The sequence below is a fragment of the Takifugu flavidus genome, chromosome 8 (assembly GCF_003711565.1).
Source record: "Takifugu flavidus isolate HTHZ2018 chromosome 8, ASM371156v2, whole genome shotgun sequence".
NCBI lineage: Eukaryota > Metazoa > Chordata > Actinopteri > Tetraodontiformes > Tetraodontidae > Takifugu > Takifugu flavidus.
This window is the reverse complement of record NC_079527.1, coordinates 7,008,685-7,035,730: the sequence shown is the minus strand read 5'-3', so window position 1 is coordinate 7,035,730 and position 27,046 is coordinate 7,008,685. Positions and strand designations below refer to the sequence as shown.

The 27,046-nt window shown below is 45.9% G+C and overlaps 1 protein-coding gene across 3 annotated transcripts in view; it reads left to right on the top strand.

The window, feature by feature from the left end:
- The window catches only part of casz1 (castor zinc finger 1), a 136,195-nt gene that overhangs the window by 23,122 nt on the left and 86,027 nt on the right, over positions 1 to 27,046 (top strand). For 2 of the 3 annotated variants that reach the window (XM_057042008.1, XM_057042009.1), the window contains exon 3: positions 771 to 855. The gene's annotated coding sequence lies outside the window, so the exon portion shown is untranslated. Of the gene's footprint in view, positions 1 to 770; positions 856 to 21,430; positions 21,535 to 27,046 lie in introns of those variants that run through there. The other variant, XM_057042010.1, reaches the window with a different exon arrangement.

Sequence of the window (27,046 nt, the reverse complement as noted above, 5' to 3'; positions counted from 1 at the left end):
GGATTAGGAGGCAGCCATGTGGAAGAGGCGGCTCTAATCCACGGTGCCTCCGCAACAGCTCCGCTCTCCTGAAGGTAGAGCAACGCCCTGAAGGAACGCGGCTCATATCGGTGGCTGTGCTGTACGCGGTGCCCCGGTCACCTGGGTCAGAGTGCATTTGTCCAGTTTCAGGCCTCAGAGGAGGCGCTACGACCTTGGCAGCCTGTCCTGTGTGGTCAGGTAATGGGCCCGGTGACGTCGCGACCACATCGCCACCGCTATCGTGATTGGCTGAAATAAAGTCTCTTATTTATCTAATGTGCTGATAATTAGGACTTTCTAATTAGTGACATAATTGGAAATGTAATTAGCAATAGCAATCGTTATTGCAGTTAATACCTTTTCTCTTTAGTTATCAGGCTCGTTCACGCTGGTAATTAGCAGCCATAAGAATTTCATACTTTTTACATGTTATTACTTTTGTATTTGACACTAATATACTGTATCATTAGCGCCTTTTTAATTCTTTAATAAAATCTTAGTGCCCACCAACTTTACGTGTTGATATCTCGGTAAGAGCGGCGAAAAGTGGGAGGAGCTTCATGGAGGGGGCCGCATTTTTCTCCGGTCACATCCATCTATGGCCAAAAACGTGAAGTTCAGGAACAAAGCACTTGTTTATCTTTTTTATACGTCAATCTGCAGGGGCCGGAGATTATGGTTGACTTCAAACTTCTCCTTTCAGAGTCTGAAAACGGGATCGTAAACAGATGTTTTATGTTTATCTGCAGAAATCAGATCCGTGTCACGTGAGCGTCGGCCAGAGGTGACAACTCAAACGAGGGTCATCACCAGCGCAGATAATTCAGCGGGAAGGTGAGTCCGATCTGTGTCTTTTGCTCGATTCATTTATATGCAATAAAAAAGAGTAATTGTCGGCTGAGGGAAATGTTGAATGAAAGACGGTTCCCGACATTAAATGGCGCTGAATTGGAAAGCCACCAACGAGAGACGAAACGACACCTTTGGAAGTATTTTATCATTTGATTTTCATCTCTGCGGTGAACAAAATGATCAACTTTGCTCCAAAAACAACACGTAATGGCTTTTACAACACACACTGCTCGTGTCTCTGCTGTGATGAAGTTGCTCCTCTGTTGCCGGCAACAACTTAATTGTCTCCAACGCGCACGCGGGCGGCGTGCACGACTCACGATACCCCAAGGTCTGGATTAATTAAGCTGTGAAAGCCCACGAGCAGAGAGCATTCGACAGGTGCCTGTTTGCTTTGGTGTGGGACTTGTTTTTGGCAGTGGTGCAGTGGCTCGTTATAAATCTATAATTAAGTTACAATTTTATTTGCTTTTTTCCGAACACAGAGTCTTTTGGGAGCGTCGTTGCTCAAACTGTGGTTTTGTTAAAAGCACCCTTGTCTGTTTCGATACCAGATCCTCGGGTTTTATGCTGAGTTTGCGAATCGCCTGACTCGAGGTGCCACCGTTGGTGTCGCGCCGCTGCCAAGTGTTTTCCCGCCCGCGTCCTGTGGTGGGGCTCCTAAATCCTGACATCTCCGGATTTGTTGTAAACCCAAAACAAGCCGATTTGCACCCTCGTTCCCGTCGCATCTCAACACAAAAACAAACACCGCGCCCCCCCGCTGGCTGGAGGGAAGGTCCTGGGGAACTCCCACAGTTCAGCTCAACCGGCGCGGCGGCGCGCTGGCAGCGCTAAGTGAACAGGCGAAGCTCTCTCTCTCTTATTTTGAATCACCTGCCGGGAAAGAGGGGGGGGGGGATTCACAGCAGGGGCCTGGAGGAGGGATGAGCGCGGCTGTGGGAGAGAATCCCCCTGCCTGCAGGGTGGTCAGGGCTGAATGAGATTCACCACCGGGATGGAAGCATTTGCCAAGAGCTCACTCGCGCTAACAATGTGGCCTGTGGAGGGGCAGGCTGGGAAGGAAATTGAGGTTAACAATGTTGTTACATATTAAACAGGGCTCATCTGTGCGCGTAGCATTTGGAATCCGGGTATATTCGAGCACATTATTTAGTAATGAAACCCAGCACTAAAAACCAAACTGTGCGATTCTCCAGGAAATGCTGTCCAGGGATTGAATATAAAAATGATTATTTATATATTTTTTAAGTTCAGTGAAAATTCTTGTCATTAGAAATAGGTTCTCTTATCCTCTTGACAAAAGCAGCCAGTGCATAAAGTGCACAGGTGCTAATTCTGTCCTACATGCTGATTTTCAGCTTGAATCTCACCATTGACTCTCACCGCTGCCCCCCACCCCCAACAGTGCTTCACCCAGGGGACAAACGCCTTCTACGTGTTGTAATAAGGGTAGCTGATATAATGAAGGTCATTGTAATCAGAGCTAATGTGCCAAGGAGTCAAGACACTGTAGCTTTATTTGGCAGCAAGGCCCAGCGTTGGGTACCCCTGGGGATCGGGCTGATAGCGTTATCTTTCCTAACCTGACTCTAATACAGGCCTGGTTCCGATGTTTGTGTCAGTGTCGGGGCTGAACTTTTCCCAGTGATCCCTCGCACGTGTGGGTGGGCCTGGGTTGGACTCCATCCTGGTTAAATCCCATCCCAAGGTGTTTTTTTTTTAAAGCTGCGCCCCCCCCCACCGACTTGGAAAACAGACGGGCTGCAACCGAATGTACTGGATGTAGAAACATTACATCGGCGCCTGCTGAGGACTGGCTCGTAAGAGATGACCTCTAAATCTAATCCCATCCCTCAGGATATGCAAATGTCCTTAGCTCAAATTTGATTTGTTTTTGTCAGTTCAGGACGCAGCAGTTTGTTTACAACTGTTATTTAAGTGCAACGAAGAATGATCTACCGGGCACTTTTAAGGCAATGTCACGTTTTAATTTAGAAATGAAATCCAAGAAGGTAGCGCGGTTGTCACAAAGGGTGGCTACGCTGTTAGCATTTCATCTCTTTTTATTGAACCGCACTTTAGGCTCTTTATTGCGCTGCGCTCTGTTCCGAACATCAAAGCCTGCTTCTTTTTTCTCTTCATCTGCTCCGTCACTTTGAAAAAAACAAAAAGAAAAAAAACCCCGAACGCTCAAACCCAACCCCGTGCAGGTCCCCGGGTCCCGTCATTCAAACTTCCAAGCCGCTCTCTGTGGCTTCCGAGAGGACCATGGCGAGATGATCTCTTTTGTTTCGCATCATTAGTTCCATCTGTTGTGCGAGTGGGCCTGTCTGTTCCGGAGCATGGCAACGTGATGGTCGCCAGGGGCGGCTGGAGATGCTTCCGTTCCCGGAGGCTCGTGACTCGACCTGCGCCTTCACCTCGTTTCCTCGTCCGTGATCCCCGTGACACCCGCGCATTTGCTGTTTTCACTTATTTATTCACACATCTGGGGACAGCAGCAGCACAAATGTGTTTTGCATGCGCGGAACGCCGTGAATGTGGTCGTGTTGCTTCTATCTGATGCTGAGAAGTGCCGGGAAAGTTTCTAACGCTGTGACACTCCGCTGAAAACAGGAGGCCTTATGCGCCGCAAATCTCCCGGCATTTGGGAATACGTGTGGTAGGATTTTATCTCGACGAGCAAATATGGTATTCCTGATTTTACACGATTGAAAAATCTTTGGAAAGCCTTTACCGGATAAATCGCTTTCCGAAACAACTGGGATTTTTGTGATTGTTTTTTTCCTCCTCTGGCTTGATTTGGGCTGTTGAATCGATCAACACGCAGGAAATTCTGGGAGAGGGGCCGGAGACGTCTTGCTCTTAGGAGGAATCCTCTCCAGTCCTCCCTCACGACGCAAGACGGGGAAATATGGCCTTACATTTTAATTAGAATTCCTAATTCCCAAATGAGAATTTCCATAATGTCCCCCCGGTGAATTGCCATGGCCTTATCGCCGCAGTGCGAGCGCCTCAGCACAAGGGCGTCTGTGTGCATGTCAATGTGGAGATCAGCAGATCATTTTCATCGAAGACGGAGCCATCAAAGGTCATATCCATCCAAATGACCTAACCTTGCAATGTAACACCTGGGTGTAAAAGCGGACTCATCCTATCTTCTGGGCTGGGTGTAATGTACCTCTAATGTATAAAGTGCGGAAATAAAATAAGAGTTATAGGTTGGTGGAGGAGATTCAGGGTGGGCCGGGGAATGCTGTAACTCTATCGGGTGGAATAGCCGTGTTGGTATCACCCGAGGTGACAGGCTATTGCCAGAGTGCTGTATTTGTTGGAACCATTATGAAATAAAGACAGCGGAAAAAGGCCAATACTCGGTTTGAATTGATTCCCGGAAAACTCCAGAAGTGAATATGCTTTCATTTTGATAGTATTACTATGGACAAAATGTGTTGTGTCAGTTTCACCCCGCCATTACTTTGCTCCATTACGGCAAAACTGGCTGATTTTATTTTTGCTTAGTCTATTTTCTGTGATAAAATGAAAATCAGAGAGCTTTATTAAGTCTGAGTGACACCTAAAGCCGAGAGCCAACAGGAAAATAAGTCATGTGGGATCTAGTTTCAGTTCATTTCTGCTCAATTCCCATCTCCTGATCAAATACTGCACTTTCTAGCAGAGGCCTAATGGGAGTGTCAAGTTCACCGAGGGCCTCTCTCTCCCTCTGACTCCATTACCCCATAACGGCGCTGGTTTGCCACTTATTTGCACAGTGCATTTAAGCTCTTCACATTTGTGGGGAGGCTGTAATTGAAGCTATATCGAGGCCATTTTATTAATTTCTGCGAGTCTGAGCGTCCATGTTGCTGCGGGCAGAGGCCCATCTCATTTCACAGTCTGCCCGTTTGAACCGTTGCTTCTTCCCGACCGGCTTTTGGATGCTGCTCCTCTCTAAGCCAAACAAACATGACCGCCGATGTCTCGGGTTCAGGGCCTTTTAAACAACCTTTCAATAAAACAAGCTCAGCTGTGAGACATACAGGATCTCTCGTGCTGGGCAGCCCCGCTGAAAATACCCTCCCTCCTGTTTCAAAGCCATCAGCTTTTGGTTCCCCCGGGAGAGCCAGCATTATCCTGCGGGGTTTATTTAAACTTGCTGCGAAGGTCTCGCCTTTTTTCATACACCCGGCCATGTGACATTTAGGAGAAATTTACCACATATGAAACAGATTTTACTCGCTCTATCGATCCAGCTTTCGCCACCGCGGCGTAGGTGCCAATATCCCGTGGCAGGGGAACCGGTGGCGGGTTTTTGATGTGGTGCCGGCTGGGCCGCGCTCATCCAGCCGTGATGCGCGCGCGGGGTGATGGATGCTCGGATGCTCGCCAGGCCTGCCGCCTTTGCCAGACGTTTAGCAAGTGACTGTAGCCTGAAAGGTGAGAGGAGGAGCAGGTGAAGGAAGGAAGAAGAAATACAAATGAGGAGAGATGACAACGGCATCCCTTACGGCCTGATATTCAGGTCTCTGGCATGTTTTTATTGACCTTTCCCGTCTCTATTTCATAGCTATCAACAGTAGAAGATCTGCCACTTAAATAAAGGCCATTTGACAATCTCCAGTTTCAGAGTCGCACGCTGACATGTGGTATTTTGATGGAATTTATTCTTTCGTGCGGCCCCTGCTTTATTGAACGGCCTTATAGACTTGCATTTGACTAATTATGAGCACTTGCTCCGTGTCTTTTATTTAATCACTCCTCCTTTAACGGCCTCTTAAATCGTTAAACGGGCCGGTCTCAGTGTGTTACTTTTTTGTGCGCCATGTTGGGAGGACAGCGTCTCTTTGGGTAAGACATTATTGGTCCATTAAACCGCAGCCCCTCTTCCCCCTCCAGCACTCTTACTTGGGTATGAATGCGTCAGGACTGCTTCCAGGCAAAAAAAAAGACCACTGGAAAGGCTGTTTATCCTCTTAACGATGGTGCGTAAGCCCTCATCCTCATTCATGAACGGATGGCTCCGTTAGAGGAGCCCCGCCCCCCCGGGGGACTGAGGTCAGACCAGCTTCTTTGCACCAGCAGAGGAAGTTGAAGCCAAAAGCTCCATTCATTGAAGGGACAGTAGTTTGTTGCAGTGACAAATCTTTCTGGGAGAACCCTGGAATTTCTGCGTCCCTGTTTTCCAGCGAGGCGCATGTTGAATTCCCTACAGACGGCCTGGCAGCGAGACTGTGGCGAGCTCACATGTGTTGCTGTTTACTGAGTAAACTCGTAAATATGCGCAATGTTTTCAAATTTCAGCCTGCATTGTGAAAGAAGTTGGGAATTTTTCTCATGGGAGAGTACGACGGAGACAATCCGCCCATTGGCAAGCGTGGTCATTAAACTATCAACACCCATCTATTATGGTTTATATCATGGTTCCACAAATGAAATGCTGCTGAAAATCTGAACAAATTTAATTTATCAAGCGTAGACTTTGATTGCAGAAGCCAGTAAGGGCTTTTGGATACGTTTCCCTCCTGTTTTGCGACAGAATCCATGCAGAATAAATGGATCTAATTGGCTTTTCCAGGGTTCATTAGTATGCTTAGTTGAAGTTTTACAAGTCAAGGATCAGAAAAAGCGAAAAAAAGAAGATATTTTTCAAGTTGCAGCTTCTCTTGTTGGCACACAAGCGCGCATCGGTGATATAGTGTGTATGACATACGTCTCCCAGGACCCTCTGATTTGTATAATATCCTTCAGACAAGGTCATAACGGTGCTTTCGTCTTTGAAGATAGAGGAAAGGGAACATGTTCCTCCTTCGTTGTGCCTGTGGAAGAGAACAAACGTGAGATCATGGTGTCGAGGGGCCTCCACTCTTCAAACTTGATATGAATCAGACATGAAACGGTTTCGATAAAGTGATATTATCTCCATTCTGCGTGGCGTCTTTTGAAATGAGCGAGCAGCGTGTGCGCGGAGCTCAATCGCCGCGTTTTAGTGTGAAATCCCGGGGAAATGTATCCATCTGGCGTATGAATAATTTAGACGGCTCAAGTTGGTTCCTGTTGCTGTTGTGTTTGTGCTCGGCTTTCTACCCCAGCCCTGCACCCCCGCCATCACCCTCCCTCGCTCCTTGACATCACTCCCGAGGCTTGTTTGTGATGCTTAAAGGGAAGCAGGGCCACATGAGGAATGGTGGGGAGGAGAAGTTCACTCTCCTTTTCTGCCGCACTTTCTGCTGTCTGTGCTGCCTACCTGCTCAGTCCTCAGACAAACACATCTGCACACACACCTACACACACACACACACACAAAGGACTTTCATTGACCAAATATATTCCTTAGCTCCCAACGCTACATCCAACCATTGCAAATCAAGGCCTGGCCCTCCAACTGGCCCTTTAAGACCCGAGGACCAGCCAAAACGCCCTCACTTCTCAAACATGTCACATTTCATTCACATTTTGGTCCTCAATACGTAGGCACGGTGTTAGCACTCATGCAAGGTTGTGGGTTTTACCCCCAGTTTCCGTTACAACAGGCCTGTCTGTGTTGAGTTAGTCCAGGTCTGGTTGATCCACAGCGGCCCCTCGACTGAAGCCCTCAATGACAACTCAATCTGGCCACATTTCAGTGTGCAATTAAACTATAGAATGACAAATAAAAGCATATCCTATTCTATATATCCTATTCTACCATGAAGGAAATCATCCTTGAAATCCTTGGAATCCTGGAATCACAAACTGCCTTTTCCTTCCCGGTGTTTCAGCTCTTTTCTATCTTCTGAGTAGAAAAAGCTTTGGTGCCGAGTCTCCTCACACCAGCCACAGCATCACACATGTGTAATCACCCACGAAATGCTTCTATTCTTATACACAATACTTCTGCATGAAAGGACAAACGTCTGCACACGCAGCTGCGATTGCACTGCGTTGATTCCTTCATTGGAAAAATGCAAACGTGCTCAGGTTGAGATGTCCGCTGGTGTAATCCAGTCCCTGTCTTTAAAGGAGCCAGTCAGGAGGGGAGGGGAGGGGAGGGGAGGGGAAGGGAGGGGGAAAGAGAGAGAGAGAGAAGGAGGGAGGGAGGAGTGACAGGCCCTTGGAATCTCAACCTCTCTCTCCTGGCGCCCGCACTAATCAACCCCTGTAATTTATGCAGAAAATATGATTTATATTTAATTTCACTACACTTGCATTGTTAATTTGAGATGTAATTAACGCGTCGCCACGGCAACTAATTTCTCTGTGCTGTAAATTATCACCGCCTTTTCATCAAAATTCAGTTACTTTGGCTCCTGTGTGCGCTGTTGTGATGCAATTAGGTTACCGGGGCAACCCTAAAGTGTTAATTTTCTTTTGTCTCATTGCAGCGAGGCAGAAGTTGTTCTGCCAAACGCCATATTCACTTTTTTTTGGCTAAAAATAATTTGATTTTTTTTTTTTGTGGGGACGCACGGGTGTTAATCAGCACCCATGGAACAGGCTGCTCATGAATACAAGTATACAACGCTGCGTGTTTCTTTTCCCTACACTTGTTCCGCCGCTCGGTACTGAGTGATTGCTGAGAATTCTCTCATGTTATGAGAGGTGTTTCAAAGTTCTCCTTTGGGAAAGGGCATATTTGTCAAAGGGAATCTATATAAATGAGAAATGCAGGCCTTGCTGGGGTTTAAGAGAGCGTGGGCGTGACTCTCCCCTTCCTCTCTCACAAACACACGATTCAACGCTTGCGTTCCATTTATTCCCCCAACGCCGACTGTGAAATGACTCAATATTTTAATCAACTGTATCTAATTTGCACTCCGGCTCCAGACCGGGTCGCGTGTGCACTGTTGTTGCCTGGGCTGGCACCGGGAATGCCCACCGGATGCCTCTGAGCTGCCCTGGATTGCTGCACCCGCAGCTCTCTGTGGCCCACTCGGCGCGTCCGTCTCCATCCGCCCCTCCTCAGCTAGCCTTCAGTGGTGCTATCAGGTCATTGACAGCTGCGCTCTGCTTAACAGCAAAGGTAATTAAATTTGTAAGCAGGCTTTTGGAATCTTTTGAGCCTCATTGCTAATACCTGAAGGGATCACAGCGTTCCTCAACGCAGTTGTGTGCTCAAGCCTTGGCTGGACGGGGTCAGTGGACCGGACCAGAGCTCAGATCATCCAGAACCCTTGGTGAAAGATCCATGGTCAGGACGCCTCCTTTACTGGTTTTACCTCTGTGGTCACATGCTTGGGACTTGTTTTGCCTGCATCTTTTCCTCATCGGTGCCACTAATTGCTTCATGCGAGCCAGAGCAGTTTCACTGTTAAGTGGGGACTTTCTTGTCCATCTGTAGCCTTTTCCCTGCCAGTTTCAGACGCCACTCCGACGTTAGTTGCAAAGACATCAGAAGGTTCCGTGTGTGCTCCGAGAGGACCTTTAAAAAAGTCCCTTTGCAGGATACAAACGCATTTAATTCGGATCTTATTTGCCTTATTTGAAGTATTACCTCAGTATTTCAGAGGGATTAATGTCGTTTCCCGTGTAAATGACGCAGCATCCATTTCCTCCGCGTGCTTTGATCCTTGCCATCTGATCTTTTAGCATTTAGATTGGCTCTGCCTCAGTTTTAAAACAAGCTGGTACTCGCCTCAGCATCACACTTTCGGAAACTACCGTGTTGTGTGGAAACCCCGTAAATGGCCAGCGTATTTCATCGTTTCGGAGAATATTCCATACGTTTGTTCCCCGGCAGCGGTGTGCAGTTCAAACAAATGGTGCCAATCTTTGAGGACAAATGTCCACTGTGAGGACACATGAAAGGACCCAAATCAGACCAGTCTGGCTCGTCAAGTCTCATTTAATCAAAACAATTTCCTCAAAATATTCCGCGCAACCATCCCGGTGGATCCGAAGTACAGAGTGCAAGCAAAGGTCACGGAGGAAGTTTTCATGTAACTCGCTTTTAGAAAAAAGAAAAAGAAAACAAAACTCTGAGTTGATTAGACTTGTTTATTTATTCAGGTCCAAAAGAGTATTTGCTTTTGTCGCATTTATTCCCATTTTACCAGCACAAGGGGCCCTGGAAGACGAGTTACCAAGGAACACAAAATTTTAATTAGTGTATTTTAATCATTCAGGCTTTTCAAGCTAATCCACAGACTCCTGAGAATTCCCAAGATGCAGCTCTGTGCTGCTTTACCATTTATTGTTGAGTCTATTATAATTACTGTTAGCAGGTGGGGGCAGGGAGACGTTTATTATGTTTTTCCATCTTTATTATAATTACTAGAAAAAATGAAAGGATGCTGTTTCATTAAGTTTAGAGATGATGCCATTTTCCCCCTGTTTTTCCTCTCAATCTCCTTCCTGCCTTTGTTCTGTAAATGCTATTGTGCTGGCTTTCATTCCGGGGCTTTCATACATCGCGCAGCTTTATGGGGGGAAAAAACAGAAAGAAATAGATCTCTTATTAGGAACAGAAGATGGTCTTAAAGAACTGAGGAGGTTCTTTTTTTTTTAAAGCGGCGCTCTGAGAATGAAGTTGGAGTCTTTAATGGAGTTGGACTGGGATCAGAACACAAATGCAGAAACGTAGAATATGTCTGCCTCTCTTTCGCGCTCATCAGTAATGACAGATAAAACGGCCGCAGTAAATCTTTAAGCCCCGCGCTTTTGGAACTCTGCAGGGATTTTAGCATCTTCCAGAACTATTTTTTTTGCCTTTGTGAGTTTGTTAGCGTCCCACATGTAGAACACAGGCCAACATTCTTTAAAAAAAAAAAAAGTCTTGATTTCAAAAAGTTTTATTATTGAAAAGACGTCGGCGCACCGGCCGGTCGCAGCTTGTTGTGTGGTTATGTTGGAGTTCAACTACATTACATAAAACTTAACACTCGCCGTCATTTCAGTGTCTGTCAAGGGCACCGTTTTGGCAATGGAGCATCACCATCAATTATCTTAAGTGAGCCGATCTGAAGCTTTAACTGGAAAGTAGTGCGCTAACGAACTCTTTCAGAGTGATGTCATTAGCCTTCCAGTTCAGCGAATGGTCTCCATAAACACCTGAAGGGTAAAATCCCCCCACCGAACGGCACAACCACAGGCGTGTGAGGTTTTTAATGGCCGTAAAACACATCCGTTGCATACGTTTGAGAACACTCAGTAATATGACGCAGCCTTGAGCTAACCAGCAAACTGACAGGATGGGACTGAAAACAAAAATTCATGTAACCATCCGCTCCATCCAACCAATATAACCAGCGGTGACACTGCGTGAAATATTAGCGACTCTGACAAACAAGCTGACAACCCTCGAGGGTGTTTGTAGCGGGGAAACCCGGCAAATCTGGATGAAGTTGGTATGAAGGATGTTACGTGCCTCCGTGACATGATGACTTCTGACGCTGCTTAAATGTGACCCCCTCCTGGATTTGGTGAGGTTTTTGAGCATCAGCCTCAGCCAGAATCTACTGCTCTTCACACTTTTAAAAATGATTAGCGGGTAACCAGTACTGACATTTCAATCTTTCTAATTAAAAGGTCTTAATGACGGCGTCCCACCTTGGCTGTGACTCACAACCGCCTTCTTTCTCGGTATTTTATCTCATAAGTGAAGGTTTGACTAACCTTGTCTTAACATTAAAATGTGAAAACCTGACAAGGTGATGGAAATGCGTAAATGTTCGATGTATCATGGTAAAACTGTGATTAAAGCAAAGGTTTGACACCTACAGATCAGCAGATCCTTGCTAATAAGCATTAGCATTGCCGAGCACTGGCTGCAGTACTTGATTGTAATACCAAATTCCTGAAGTTTTGTATCATCATTTAATCTTTTAAGCTTTACTCCTCTTGAATCCTGAGCTAAAAAAATGTCCTCTTCCATTTCTGGAAGAGTCACAGTGTATTTAGCACGACACCATCGAGCTCTTCTGGGATGTTTTTCATAGCGGAAAGGAGAAGCAAGAGGTCGGAAAGCTTTTGGGTTTTTTTTGTATTTTCATGAAAAATTCCACATCTTCTCATGAGATAGCTTACTGGAGCAAAAAGTAACCCCCCCAAAAAAACAACACGTGTGTTTCAGGACAAGTCCTTGGAAAAAAGTCACGACTAGACCTTTGAAGTGTGAAAGGCCGTCGCCACACAATTATAGAGTCTTTGTGAAGTGTCAGGATTCTGGAATTATAAAATATCTGGATTGGCAGCAGTAATTATGATGTCCGTGCGACACCAACCCTCGAGCCTTGATACGCTCACTGTAGTCTGAGCACAACTTATTTAACAACAGGTCAGGAAGTGAGGCCAGTTTAACCAGGCCAGGTCCTTCACACTACATGTTTTCTTCCAGTAAAGTTGCTAACATGGGCGTTGAGTACCTTTAGGGTTGGTCTTTTTGGGGGGGAGCAACGAACCCCCCCCACCTTCTTGCTCCGCTCCGCCTCCACTGCCGCTGCAAGAAGCTCGGGCGTTTTATTTTGAAGTTGTGTAATTGAACAGTTTTTAGCTTAGCTCATTCTGATGTTAGTCTGGGAGAAAAGCAGCAGGACGTCGCTCAGTGAAGAAATAATGTTGGAGCTATAAACTGTTAGCATGTGTTAAAGTGGAGTCAGTGTCGACAGTTGAAATCTCCCACTGTCTGCACTCACACATGGACGCCTGTGGGGGGTGTAGTGGAGGGGGCGGGGCCGACCCAACGCCGGCGCTTTAAACACCGCGCATGGTTTATATCAGCGTTTGAACTCTGTACTCTGCCAACTGCTGCGCCGAAGCGACAGTAATAAAGACATTTGTTTCTCAAAATATGCGCGTTGACGATAAAGACGAGGCGGAGGAACAACCTGCCGCCAATAAACCACCTGAACCATCAGAGCAGCATCGTGATAAGCAGTCAGACATCAGAGGGGAGGGGTAAAGACTGCTGCTGTGCGTTTGTCCGAGTTGCTTTTAGGCTTAAATAGGGAAAATAAACCACCGTTTTATGGCTGGCAGCTTGTTTTAGTGACTGCACCAGAGGTCAGAGTGAAATTTCCTCATTCTAGGTTCAGAATGATATTATAAAGTATAATCATTAACATCAGGGCAGAGTATAAATGCAGCATACAGTAACTGGACAGTCTTTATTGGACCTCTGGGTAGCGCGGCCTTGATCAGCTCTCAGGAATAATAATGAGTACATCTGTTCTTCTCACACGGGAAAAACAGGTGATGTTTGGGGGTTTTTGTGTAATGGTAGGGCGAGTGATTCCATTAGCATCCATGATGGCTCTCCCGGGGTTACCGAAGGTAGAAATTCTGTAACCTGGTCCTGCGTTTGCCCCCCCCTTCATCCCCCCGTACGTCTGCTGTGGCGCTGATGCAGCACAGAGGATGTTTTTTTCCCCCGGCCCTCATTCAAGGCACAGCGCATTTAGATTGAGGGAAGCAGGCTAACCAGGCCGGATAAAAGGGGCATGAAACCATCGCACCCTCACGTGGTACCCACGTCCACATCGTACAAATTACCGCTCAATTTGGCTGCAATCATGCTCTTAACATGGAGCTGGTTTGGAGAGGGGCTTTTCTAATTATGGGCAATCTGGAAAAGATTGTTGTTGTGATTGCAGCTCAGATACAAACGAGACTAGAAGAGTTCCTGTCTGACCTGTGGATGATGTTGTCGTGCTCCTGAGCCGCAGGCACAATATCGCCCTTTAACTGCGACGGTTTAGGGACATATAAGAAATTATACCCCGTCAGTGGTGCTTTACCGAGGTTTGCCGCCTTTTTTCTCTCAGACAGCTAATGCTAAACGCTAATTACGAGATTGCACAGGCGACTCACCCTAATAGGTAGAATCCAAAACACAGAGCAAACAGAGACAAAATGCATGTAAATAAAAAGGAAATTGGAAGAAAACCACGTTTGCCGTTTGCTGCGGATGTGTTCCATTCGCGTCTTTTGTCGGCTCCGATCAAGAGAATGGGGAAAAAAACGCCACCCAGACCGCCACACGTGCCCTTTTCCTGTCTCCGTTTATTACGCAGCCATGATCCTCTTATGAAGGCTTCCTCTCCACTGCAATACCATATGTTTCCAGTTAAGCCCATGTTTCTCATCATTAAAGCTGAGCATTTGCCAAGCCAAAAGATCTCCCCCCTCTTCACACACACACACACACACACACACACACACACAGACCACTGAGGTTTTAAATTAATTTACAGCCACAACAAAAGAGCTCAGCGTTTCTCTAATATTGTAGGAGATTTTACGTTAAGTTCTGCAACCTTTGAAATGGAGTTCAGGCTGCCACTAAATTGTGGTCGCTGTTGACGAAGCGCAGAGGTCACCAAGAGGCTTCCAGCTTATTCATCAAAAGATTTGTGGGATATCGTTTTGGAATTGCTACTTTTTTATCCAGTGGCACGCAAATGAGATCTTTGAAACACAAATATGGTTTAGATCACTATTTTTATTGCACGGGTGTTTTTTTTTCTTCCCCCATATTGTTTCTGAGAAACCACTGTTAAAAATTAGAGGAAAGTCTCCTTCAGTGTGTGTAAATCCAGTAATTTCTAGAAGAATTAGAAATACTGGCGATTTGGGTAACTAAAGAACGACCTTATCAAATTATATTTTAACGCCCACAATGCCAGCCTGGTAATTTTATAGAGATTTATCTCTTTCCAGCTGTGACTGTTTCACAACTCACGCAAAAATAAGCACTTTGCCTTCTAATGTGCCCGACAATCTGAGTGCGGTTGTGGTGTCATCCCCCTTTTAGTGTGATCCTCACCCCCCCACAACACACACGCTCATGCTCACATTAAATGTAAGCTGTTATAGGGCCCAGAGGAGCTCAGGAGTCTATTTTCCAATGATGTTGTCAGCCATGTGGCTCCCAACCCTGAGAGGTGAAGGTAATCAGCCTTTTTATCTCCAGGGGAGGGGCAGCATCCAGGGCCTGACTCCATATTTTCCCCAATTATCCTCAAAATGTCTCAGCTTCTCTCGGAACCCGACCCCTTTTCTGTTTTTTTACTGCTGTGCACGTTCCTGGTTGGTTGGTCCTGAGCTGCCCAGTATCCCAGTAAAAAGCAGCTTCCCCCAAAGGTTCTTGGTGAGAGCCCACAAATCACAATATCCCAAACTCCAGCGTTCCAAGAACAAGCAGAGAGAAAAGTGTGGCTTTTTTCTGAGGTGTGGAGAACAAACTGGCTAGGAAACCTCGCGCTCTCATAGGCTCCTCCCACTACAGCACCGATAGGCCTTTGCGAATTTTTCCCAAAGATGTCGTCTTCTTTTGCGTTTTTTTCCTCACGCCTATTTACCGCCGAACAATCGCCACACCAGCAATGACGACATTTTGGCTTTTCCGCATTAGCACTGGGAACAATTACACAATAGTTGCCAGACACCAGATATTTTCATTATCGTTAGCACTCCCTTGAAATAGCTGCCCACGGATTTTAGCCAGCAAAACGCACCCATAACAAAAGGTTTCATCTAACAAGACTCCACATTCTGACGCCAGACGAGGGAAGGATCTTTCCAAAACAACAAACATAACCGGTAATTTTATCAGTAGGGGCTTAAGAAGGTCGTATTGCGCGTCTCCGATATTGACAGTTCAAGAAATTAAATCATAGATTCACCAGAAAAAATGACAACACTGCGTGTTTAATGTCATGAGCGGTTACGCACAAAGTCGATACAGAAAAAAAACGACTTTCTCATTAAAGGAGCAAATTTCCAAGAAGAAATCACTTTGCACATCCACGTTAGCGTCGCTTTTGTGTAGGTGTTGAAACAATCGCTCTGTTCAGCGGGCCTCCCTAAAATAGCAGACGTACGGGGCTTGTAAGAAAATTAGTCAATTTAATTTCCTTGAGTAATGAAAATGTCATGCACCATTTAATAAAAGTGCAAGAAAAAAGTGCACGTTGCACACGTGGGGAGATAGCGGGGCCCCCTGGATTTCAAAGTTTGACAGTCGCCCCTTTTGATGTTTTCTCCGAGTTTTGTTTCCTCCTTTTTTCCTCGCCGTGATTTCAAATTAATCTCAACAGCTTGGATGTAAATATGAAAATGAAACTTGTTTGGTCCCCTGCACACCCCTCCCCCCCCCCCCCCCCCCCACACACACACACACACCGACAGCCCACTGAGGTGAACGATATCTCTTCCCCCTTTAAACTGCAAATTATTTTACGTTTATGAGTTTGTCTCATCTTCAAGGTCAAAAATGTAATTTTTGCTCTTTCAAAGGGTTATAACCTTAAAAGAGAATCCCCATCCTCGCTGATTAATGACGGTCGCCCGCATTTGATGTTTCAACTGTGACATTTTAAACTTTAAATATTTTATACGCGCACCTATGAAAAAAGAAAAAATGGAGATACGCATTCATGTGGAATAAACGGGATTGCAGAGAAGAAAGGCTGGGCCGGGTATCATTTTAATAGAACAGTTAGAGTGCAATGGTTTTTCTTGGTGATTTTTATTTGAGGTTTTTATGTGTGCGCAAGCTGATTTAAAGGCACACTAAATCATCGGGGATGGGGAGTAGTGGATTATGCATTTAATCAAGGAGCAGGCCTTGGGAGAGTGGTTGGCCGAGTCACCGGGGCATCAATGAGGGGCCGGCTTTAACATGGGGTGCACTCTTTTTTCCTCCGTGATAATGGGCCATTTTCATACCATTTGTGCTAAAATAAAGGGATAAAACATGTTCTTCTCCTGGAGCCACCGTGCCACCAATTACTTGTGTTAAGTATTCTTTGAACGTTAGAGTATATAGCAGTTTTTTATTATATATATGTCATTGACATCATCTGTGTAAGTATGCTTTCAGCATAAATTCCCCGCTTTAAGTGTAAAATATTGCTTTTTAAAATTTATTGTCAGAAGGTTTTAACCAGCAAATTACTTTTTATAAAATTTATTCACCCCTTCTCAACGGCTTGTATGAATCAAGAGCTTGTAAACACAGAAATATCGATTGTTGCGCCGCTGCTGTCTTGGTGGATGGCAATGCTACGCTAGTGCGGCGAGGCTAAAACTGCTCGATGGAGTTTGGGGGGGTGACTCAACTCCATCGTAATGGAGGGGTCAACAGAAAAACTCATTCTCCAGCGCTGATGGAGCTGCTTCTGTCTGACAAAGAAGATGGAGTTATATTGTTCACCGTGGCGACGGGTCCCGACTGGTCAACAGAGCGTATGGACTTTATATTGGTTAGCTGTACATGTTCATGCTTCAACTTGTAACACACACACACACACACCACACACACACACACATATGTAGAAACCCTGAAATTGCATTAAAGCATCTGATGATGCACCAATGCCCATTTTCTAGCTAACGCAACAATGTACTGAACCATAGTCGTCTACAGTCCTGCTGTAACCGTATGTCACGTTTTTTAAAGAAGAGGTAACGTGATCCGAACTCTTTGCGATGTAATTGTGGAGGTCCAGATGTGGCTACAGTATTGGATATCAATGGGGCTACTGACCCATGTGCAGTGGGTTCAGATATTGGTGATAATGGGGAACAAATCAGGTCATTGGATCGATCTATTCTGATAAGTTGTATGTTCTTGTTACACAATCTGTGGTTCTATATGAGAGCTTTAATTCGTAGCTTCCGCCATACTGGAATCGGGTAGCATTACTAACATCACTGGACAGATTCAACTTGTATGCATTGTCTTCCCACCACTTCATTTTGTTTTTAGTAAATAACATCAGCTCCCCCACCTTTTATTTACCGCTGACACTCACAGTGCATCCTGGTTGTCAGGGTTACTGTAGTTTGCCAAGGTAACTGATAAGACTCCACTCTTGCCTTTTACAGAGACTTGCTTTAATTGCTGAAAAGTAATTATAAAACCTGGACACGATCCAAATGGCATCAAATAGTCCAATATCAAATGTTTGACTTTTCTGTGTGTAATTCTGATTTTCTGTGTTAAATTTCCTTTTTTTACACTTTTTCGCCCCTCAGACCCATTGCAGAACCTGAAAGCCTCGCAAATCGCGGCGTGGAGCTTCCGCCAAAGCGCCGTTGTCCGGGTTGTGTCATCAGCCTTATCACAGCCGCCACACAGTTTTCCATGAAATTGAAATGCTCTATCGCTGCGTTTGTGTTCAGGCGTGGAGTGGCGTGTGGTGTCATGTCACATGTTCCCACAATGTTCAACATTTTCACACAGGAATATGGTATAAGCTATAAAGTCTTCAGAAGCAGGATTTTGGACTTTTCTAACTGTTTATCAGTCAAATACTGGTCAGCTGAACCTCAGTGTTGCAGTGATCAGAGCAGCCTAATGGATAAAGAACTCCTCAAAGCGTTTGCAGCAGTTTAATGTCCGTAGGATCGAAAGCTAGCGGCTTAGAATGAATTAGCATTATGAGAAAATACATGTTGCTCTGTATTTTGCCTGCAACAGCAGGGGTGCATCTGTGTTAGTCCTTCTTTTCTCTTAGACAACGTGACAGGTTATAATAGGGCGGCATTCATTTTGCCAATTATTTCAAATTAGCCTTTGTACCTGATAACCTTCGCTAGTCCCGACTGTGCAGTTAGATAGGTGAAATATTTACCCAAAGCAGGATTTAGACGGGGACGTGTTTTCTATAAGGACGGGGTTTGTTTTCTCCTATTTGCTCCTGTGGGGGATTAATGCTGTCAGTCACTTTGACTGGCACCTCTCAAATCACACCCTCGCAGCAAAGTAGCTGATTTTGTCAGGCGGAGAACGGCGTTATCGGCACAACCTTGTTTGGAGACTCACAAAACCGCTAAACCCGCAATTCATGGGAGATCTGTTTACAATCTGCACCGGCCATTGACTGCTAAACAGCCCGCACAGATCCATCCCGGGCCACTCCGAGGAGGAGAGGAGCAGAGCAATTACATCCTCAAACAGCAATCTGAGGCTAGCCCGGCATGCAAACAGACGTCAAGTACACACACAAATAGGCGGATTCAGACAGGGGCAATACGTTTGCTCAGTGCTTTGAGGAGTCTTGTCAAGCTTTGGGCATAAATATGTTTGGTCAGTCCAGTGTAGCGCATGAAGGGTGACGTTGTTTTTACAGCCTTTGCTGCCAACACAGTTGTTTCTGAAGCAAACGTGGAGCGAACAGGCACTTAATAAGTGACACATTGCTCCGCACAGACGGCAATATTGCGTTTTATTAGAAATGGAACCAATATATCACCCATTGCTTTTTAAAAATGACTTATTAACCCTTACAGTGACAGTGGTTCCATTGCATCTGGATTCTTCAGAACAACACCATTAATTAGATGTGATGATGGCAAACTTTGCCCTGACTCCACTTTTCAGATGAGCAGTTTCTTTAAGATTAAAATGTAAACTACAGCGACAGCGGCACCAACTTCTGGTTTTATCCATCACGGCGCGCGGGTTCAATAATCCCTGTTTTGAAATTCCGCCTGGGAACAAATAACTCAGTTTAATATGTGTTGTATGTTGGCGCGATATGTCACAATTGTTGTCAGTCACGCTATACGCTCCTTGAGATGTGAGCCCTTTGCCGCACGCCGCCTCGGGCGTTAATGCCTGCAGATAATGCAATGTTCGAAGTACGTTGCTTCATCCATTACAGGGTTTTAATCGCAGATCTGCATTATTGATTTCATTTTCCCGGTGATAGATACGTCGCCGATTGAAGGTTTCTCGCGCCTGTCGCTGCCAACAAAGTCACGCAGAACCCCGACGACGCGGTCGCTAATGTGTGCTAATGCTTCAAAAGGAGGAGAAAAGGGTAATTGCACCTAAAAATGTATCGGAGGGCTGCATCTGTCAAGGTTTCTGGAGCAGATGAGGCATCATCTGTCCTAAAATGGGAGCGCCAAACAAACACAGACGTATTCATCCAACCTTGTGCAGACGGCGCTTTTTATCTGAATTTTGGTATTTAGAAGATTCCGTGTGAATGATGATATGTGACAATCAGTCAGAGCAATTAGTGTTACTGTTAAGAAGCCTTTTTGTTTTCTCTCACCCATACAGAATGTCACAAATAAATCCTCGCTTGCATTTGCATATTAATTGGATCTGAGACGTCAAGCATCTTTCATTAAGCAGAATGATCTGCATATTTGGAGACATAAAATAGTTTATTTCAGTGTGGCAAAAGGAGTCATTGGAAATTGACCGCGTGTGGGACGTAAACTTTGGCTGATCCATTAACCCTTTACCCCCTCCTAGCAGATTGAACACAAAGCGACAACAGGCTGATTAACAATGAGAATGTGTTTGTCAGACTCAAACGACGTCGCGTCTGATGCAGAAAACCCCCCCCCCCCCACACACACACACACACACACACACACACACATCGGATGCTCACAAGGTTGCCGTTTCGTCGCTTCGAGAAGCCTTAAAAAACTGATTTTGATGCCGGTTCGTATCATCTGCTTTGTTTTGGAGAGAAAAAAAACATCCGTAACTCATTTTCTGCTCATCAGCCAATTAGGGAAAAGCCATATTTTCAGGCTTGGATCTTCCGTCAGCGCATGAATCATATTTGTATTTGAATCAGCAGTTTTGTTTATCTTCTTTTCGGATTAACCCCCGAGGGAGCCCGACGCCGTGATTATCGAAATCCCCTGTGTCATCTGCACTTGTCTTTTAAACTTACTGTCAATAGCGCCAACTCTGCTCTGCTAATTACTACAACAGCCCGCTCCCCTTGAAAGGCCCATTTCGACACGGCGAGCCCATTGTCTCCAGATTGTGTACTTCCAGTGATAAAATTCCCTTTCTCTTCCCCGTGTGTTCTTCAAAAGTCAGCAGAACCCCGAGACAATAAGAAATGTCAGACTCGGTGGCGAGGGGGTGAAATCTTCGCTCGTCAGACGCAACAGTTCTTTGTTTGCGGCGTCTGTCGGCCGGTTCTGAAGGGAAAAGTGACATTGGGTGGTTGGACTCGATTGAGGCTCGCGGCCGGTTAATGGAAGGGCTGCGTATGGCGGGGTGGACGTCGTTAGGGGCTAGTCTTGTGAATAATTTGATTAGGTTTGCAGGGGAACATATCTGGAGGATTATGTAAATGGCGCTGCCCCCGCGCAGAATTCTTTTGAACTCTTCAGAACTCACATCTGCCGGGGTCGACAGCTCGACAGGACGGCCGCCTTCTCGCAGCCCGCTTCCTTCGCTTTGGAGGAAGGTGCTTAAAGGTCGTTTTTAGTACAAACAGCTTCGTCCTGAAAGACCTCTCCGTTCTAAATAACTCCGATTCATTTGCCGTTGATGCCCACGCAATTATCATTTTCTTTGAGTCAACAATAGCTGGGCTTAAGACAATTATTGTTGTATACTAATTAGGCAGACTGTGTGCGTGCGTGTCACCAGTAACCTCTCGCAAAGCGCCGCATATGTACACACTGGAATAGCTTTGTCCTGTTTACAATAAATTTAAGGTGATCTCTGGCTCTCGCTCTGTGCTGCCTGATTATGAGATTTTTCCCCCAAGCCTTATTTGGTGTATTTCTGGGTGGGGATATGTTTGTGTTGAGCACCATGGCAACCAAAGTCAAGGTGACCAAGAGCATGTTACACACATTAGATTAGCAGAACAGAGGCAGCAGACAATGCGGTCAGCACTAAATGGCATTTATCTTGAGCCTGATTGTAGGGATCTGTGAGACCGACCCTGGGCCGGCCGTGTTGTCCTGGTGAGTCGGAGCGCTCGGATCTTAGCGGCGTGGAGGCTAAGAGACCCCCGCTTGTTTCCAAATACCCTGAAAATAGTGACCTTTTCTCTCTGCGTGTTGCTAACTGCTTGTGTTTGTTCAGGAGCTAAATGTACTTCTGTGAGTATTCCTATTTCTGTCCTTATTTAAAGCCTACAGCGACTCTGTCGACGTTCTTGCCCAAGTTTGCCCAAATCAGAGCTTAAGCTTAATTTGTCTGTCACGCGCTCGGCAGGACAGGTTGGACATCTCAGGTTGTGGTGTCGTTTGTGGGAGAACTGGTTTACACTGGCTACACGCTCGCGGCGCGGCACGTTACTGGACGCTCGCACCAGACACTGGATCAGCCCAATATTGTACTCGTGCCACAAGCTCGGGCCCAAACGACACGTTTTATGTGTTGGTTACAGACGAGTTCAACTGTAGCAGCCCTGCTGAAAGCGCTGCTTCCTGTGCACGCGTGCACCGCGCCCGCGCGCTTGGGTCCTCGTGGACGACGCGCTCAGGACTTCTGTGCAGAGAGCCAGGCAGCGATGCTGGCTGTGGAAGCGGAATCACTCTGGCAGGCCGCGTGTTTGCGGGATCCAGTCCGGTGCAACAAAAACACAGCAGAGAAAAACGATTTTTACAGCAGTTGACCTCACAGCTCCACGTCTGAACCCCTCCGCTCTAAAAACACGCCGCTTCGTGTGTTCTCCTTTATTTTATACCAGAGAAAAGCTGTCATTCCGGGAAGCAGCCAAGGTAGACACGACTCCCCCATGTTGTTTTCTTTTTGATTTCCAGGACAGACAGCGGTAATTTCACCAACAGGAAGGAGGATACAAGGGAGTCCCATAATTATGTTCAAAGATACAGATTCAGCCCAGTTTTTACTTGTAAAACTTGAGCAATCAGCTTTGGAATATAAAAGAATCCTCTTTTGTGGTTGTCATGTGCTATTGAAAGTCTGCTTTGCCCCGGCTTGTGACCACTTGTTGAAGGGGTTGGGAGTGATTTAAGGAGGGCAGCTGGATAACAGAGATTTTATTTATCTATTCTGAGAGCCCTTTCTTTTTTTTTCGCGAGCAGTTCTCAGCTTGCAGTTGCTGCTTTTCATGACTTTGTGTCAGATTGGATGAATTCCGTGAACAGAGTATGACTAAAGGGGGGAACAGCTGAAGGGGCAAATGTGGGGAGAAAAAGTGAAGAAAGTGAAAAAACGCCTGAGACGTTAAGCTGAGGGCGATTCGAATCCTTGTAAAGGCAGCTGAAAGTGCTAAATGCTGATTTCCCCTGGCTCTGAGAGGGGAGAAAACAGGCCAGAACAAGGTCAGGGACCGGGACATGGGAAACGTGTGAACATTTCCTTTGGTTGGATTCGTCGCCATGGGGCAGATTTTACTCTTAAATGAACATTTCGCCCAACTTTTTCCATCCAAAAGTTTGAACGTGCCCCGATTAGTCAACACAGGTTCTCACAGCTGTGGGGGGGGGGAAGCCTCCTAAGGCCTCTGAATGTTCTGCGCCGCTACGTGTGTGTGGATAGATATGGAGGTATTATTACCCAGGAGAGGTCAAGGGTCAAGCATTAAGCAAACCGCCTGCTCGGATCCCTGCATCAGAGATTTCCCACTCCTGGCCCAGGAAATACTCCTGTGTCTTGTCTAAATAATCAAGCAGTGCTTCAGCGTACGAATGTGAAACCTGATAAATAAACACCAGAGACTGAGATTAGGAGGAAGGATGACTGTGAGGAGCCCGCAGTGCCAAAGAGAAGATTTTTCCTTTTAATTATAGATCCGCAGAGTGGCGTTTACAGGACCTGGCTCCGGTACAGGAATGCCCTGTTGGTATGACGCTGTTACCTTTAGTCTCATTTTCTTGGTTTCATAACAGTGTTGTTTGACCTTCTGCATAGGAACACTTTGTTTTAATCTCATTTCTCTAAAAAATGCTTGAAAACAATGGAACGGGGCCGGGAGTAGGAAGTCCCATCTCACCATATCAAAAACAGATTAGAAACTGTAGAAAAGGCCAACACACGTGCACGACAACAAGCTTTGCTTTTCTCTTTGTCACGTTTACGTTTTCAGGAGTGTTTTTGCAGCTCGCACTTCTGGCTTTCTTATTTTTGGCTGCGACAGTTGTAGGTTTATTAGCAGCAGCACTACTGTAGTATTTCACAGGCCGTGAGCTCTCGCTTTTATCTGATCACGCTGACATTCTTCATAAGTTCACGTCCCTCCTCCTGCGAGAATTTCTAAAGCGGGACAAAGTCGGAGCGAGCATTATCGCACAAACTGAAAATAACCTCGCAATTTGGAGACGGTGCCTTATTAGGTCATAATCCACAGTTGGAAGGAAGTGGGAAAAAAAAGGGAAGGTATTGACAAGGCCAGCGTTTCTTTGGCTTTGTTTAGGGAACAATCTGAAGAGGTTTTAAATTACTCAGCTGTGTTTTAGTACTTTAGGTGAATTTTCTGCCTTTTTCAGGGAGGTGAGGGTTCTCTGCCTGTGATCGCTCCATGTTCAGATTCTCTGATCAATGAGAGCTGGTTTGCATCTCCGCAGCACAAGATACGCCCGAACGCACCTTCCATAAGTGGCGTTTAGCCTACAGACATGGAGGGTTTTCAGACATTCTTCAGAAACGTAGACAGATAGTTTCTGCAGGTTGTGAATGGGAAGTACAGAGAACGTCAATTCATAGATCTGCTTTAGAAAAGAGGCTCCGCGACATGCCTCACTTCTATTTTTGAGCTCTTTCTGTCCTTGAAAAGGACAAGAAAACTGACTCTGCCTGTGTGAGAGAGCGTGTGAGAGTGTGTGTGCTTGCTGCAGTCAGACGGGGGGGGGGGGGGTGGACGGCGTCGCAAGTCGTCCTGTTTAGGGAAAATGACACTTTGCTTCGAAAGTCTCTTTGGGGCAGACAGATAAGGAATTTAGTGGCTTTATCACAAATGCCGCTGTTCCATTTAAAAGGGTGAGGGACTCAGGAGCTGGCACCGACTGCTGGGCCTGGTGATAAATTTGCAAGAAAGTGGCAAAGATTGGAGGTTGAAAGCAGATTAGCGGGATACAAATATAGAAGTGACATTATAGGGGTATTAGTCAGGTGCTCTGAACAAGTGGCTGCTTCCTGATAGGCCTGGAAATGGAGAGTGGCTGTGGGTTTCAGACATACTGGTGGTGGCAGGATGAGTTTGCTCGCTTTATTTACCTCCCTACAAAAGCTTTTAATAAGGTCTTTGTCTCAATGTTGTATTTTGGCTGGAATTTCTCCAAATGTCAGACAGAACAGACAGAGGTCTCATCCTATCTGATATGGCTCGTCCAGAAACAAGAATGCTAACACACGTGGACATCACCCTTTCTTTACGCCATATTCACCGTTCCTGGGTCACGATTCTCAAATATGTGTGAATGAGTCGCTGCCTCAAACATTTTTACTTTTATGCACGTGGAAGGAAGACAACTGGGCGAAGTAACCTCAGAGCTAAACTAACAGATGAGGCCAGAGAGAGAATGAGCTAACAGCTAACCGCCGTACCCTCCCAACGATCAGGCTGGTCTTAAATTAGAAGTATTCCCTCACGAGCTGAAAACTTTCTTACAACGAGTTGAGCAAAGCGCCACCTGTCCCTGTTCATCGGGCACAAAGCCAGAATCTTTCTATAGCGACGGGACATTCGGCCTGGTTACCGTTGTTAAACAATCCGTGTTGTTGCACGAACGCTGTCACACGTGTTTGGTTGACGTTTGAAATGTCCGTCCCAGGTCACCCCCATTTATAACCGTCCTCGCGTCGACGTCTGGGTGGGTAAACATTGTTTCGTAGCCTGCAAATATATATATAAAAAAGACCCGATGGCGTTCAGCCATGCTTCAGTACACAAAAGTTCTGTTCATTTGATCCCACTGGAAATTTCCATGCTTTCAGTGTGGTGAAGCTCTTTTTGCATAATTGTGCCTTATCTGTTCAGCAGAACAAACATTTTTCTCTTTAATTACCCGCCATCGTCTCGGGTTGTTTTGCATTAGTCGAAATAAGTTACATTAGCCTAAATTCTTGTTTTTTCCCAGACCAACCTTGTTCAACACGACTTCCGTATCTAGAAACAGCACCAGTTGTGCGTGTATTCCACGCGGGGGCCGACTCGTGCGTTGATCCTGTGTTTGAAACCCAAACCCTCGCCGTTTGTAGCCTCCCAGGAGAGCCGCGGCGCACGATAAAACACGCTAATGTTTGTTTTCAGGTACAGCAGGTTTTTCATCCTTTTGATGTACAAATGAGATGTTTTTTGTGTGAAATTAAGCAGCAGTTTCCCCCCTTTGGCTTTGATATGTCGTATTCAGGAGTGGCGAGGGGGGTGGGGGGGGCGGAGAGTGCAGAAATTTATGAAAAATCGAATGCACAAATGAACTCTGTTACAGTTTAAATTATTATGGGCCACCTGCTCCCACATTTCTCTTTTCTGTCATTCTCTCAGTCATTGAGCCAAAACGCCTCTTTGATCCTCCGACATACATTTCTACTTTGCTGCTAAACCTTTCCCTTTTTTCCATTTGCACCCCCCTCCTCCCGTTCCCCCTCTTCTTCTTTTTTTTTTTTTTGCAACAACTGGTGTGTGTTCTCCTTGGCAGCGTTCCATGGCCTGTTTGATGTGGTTTCCAGAAGTCCTGAAGTGCAGTCCCGGGCCGCTCTTTCTGTCATCAGTAGACCTGCTGTCTCTTTAGCCTCCATTGACTCCTTTTAATCTCCTCCTACCTTCTTTACATTGAAGCAGCTGCTTCCGCTCCCGCTGCACATTTCTGCGTGGATATTATCTGACATCCATTCTTTGGCAGTAAACGGGGCTTTTGCTGCAGGCTGCGCGCAAAGATGTACTCTTGCAAATGCTGTTTGCTTTTTCACACACTTGACAGTCAACCTTGAGGCTCTGAGGGAGAATAAAAGAATGCTACTGTTTGCCAATAGTATTAATTACATGGCACAGAAAGTGGTTGTTTTAACGCTTAAATTGGGACCTTTTACCCAGAACTATACACAAAACACGAACAAATTAATCAGCGGGACTTTTTTTTTTTTTACCTGTTCCCTCTGCAAACTGTAATTTGAGTGATGGAGGGGGAGCGAGCCAGTGAGGTGGTTTCACCGGGGCCTTGTAGAGGACAACCGGTGACCCTGCATGGGCGCCTTTCCTGCATATACCAGCACGTTTAAAGGGAAACTGATAGGCAAGTGAAATATCCGCCGCTTCCAGAAAAGAGGCCGAGACTGGGGAGGGCAGACAGGACAGAATGGATATGGATTGGGTCACAGGGCTGACGAGGCCTTCCTAAGGAAATGAATATTCCTTGTAAAGTATCCTTGGTGACACGGGTCTGAGGACAGGAGCAGCGGGCTTGTCCCTAACTTATTTGGCAAAGAAAAACTGGATAACGGACTTTATCCTCATTAACTCCTGAACAGCGTTTGCCACATTAGGTAAATATTTAATTCTGAGGCATT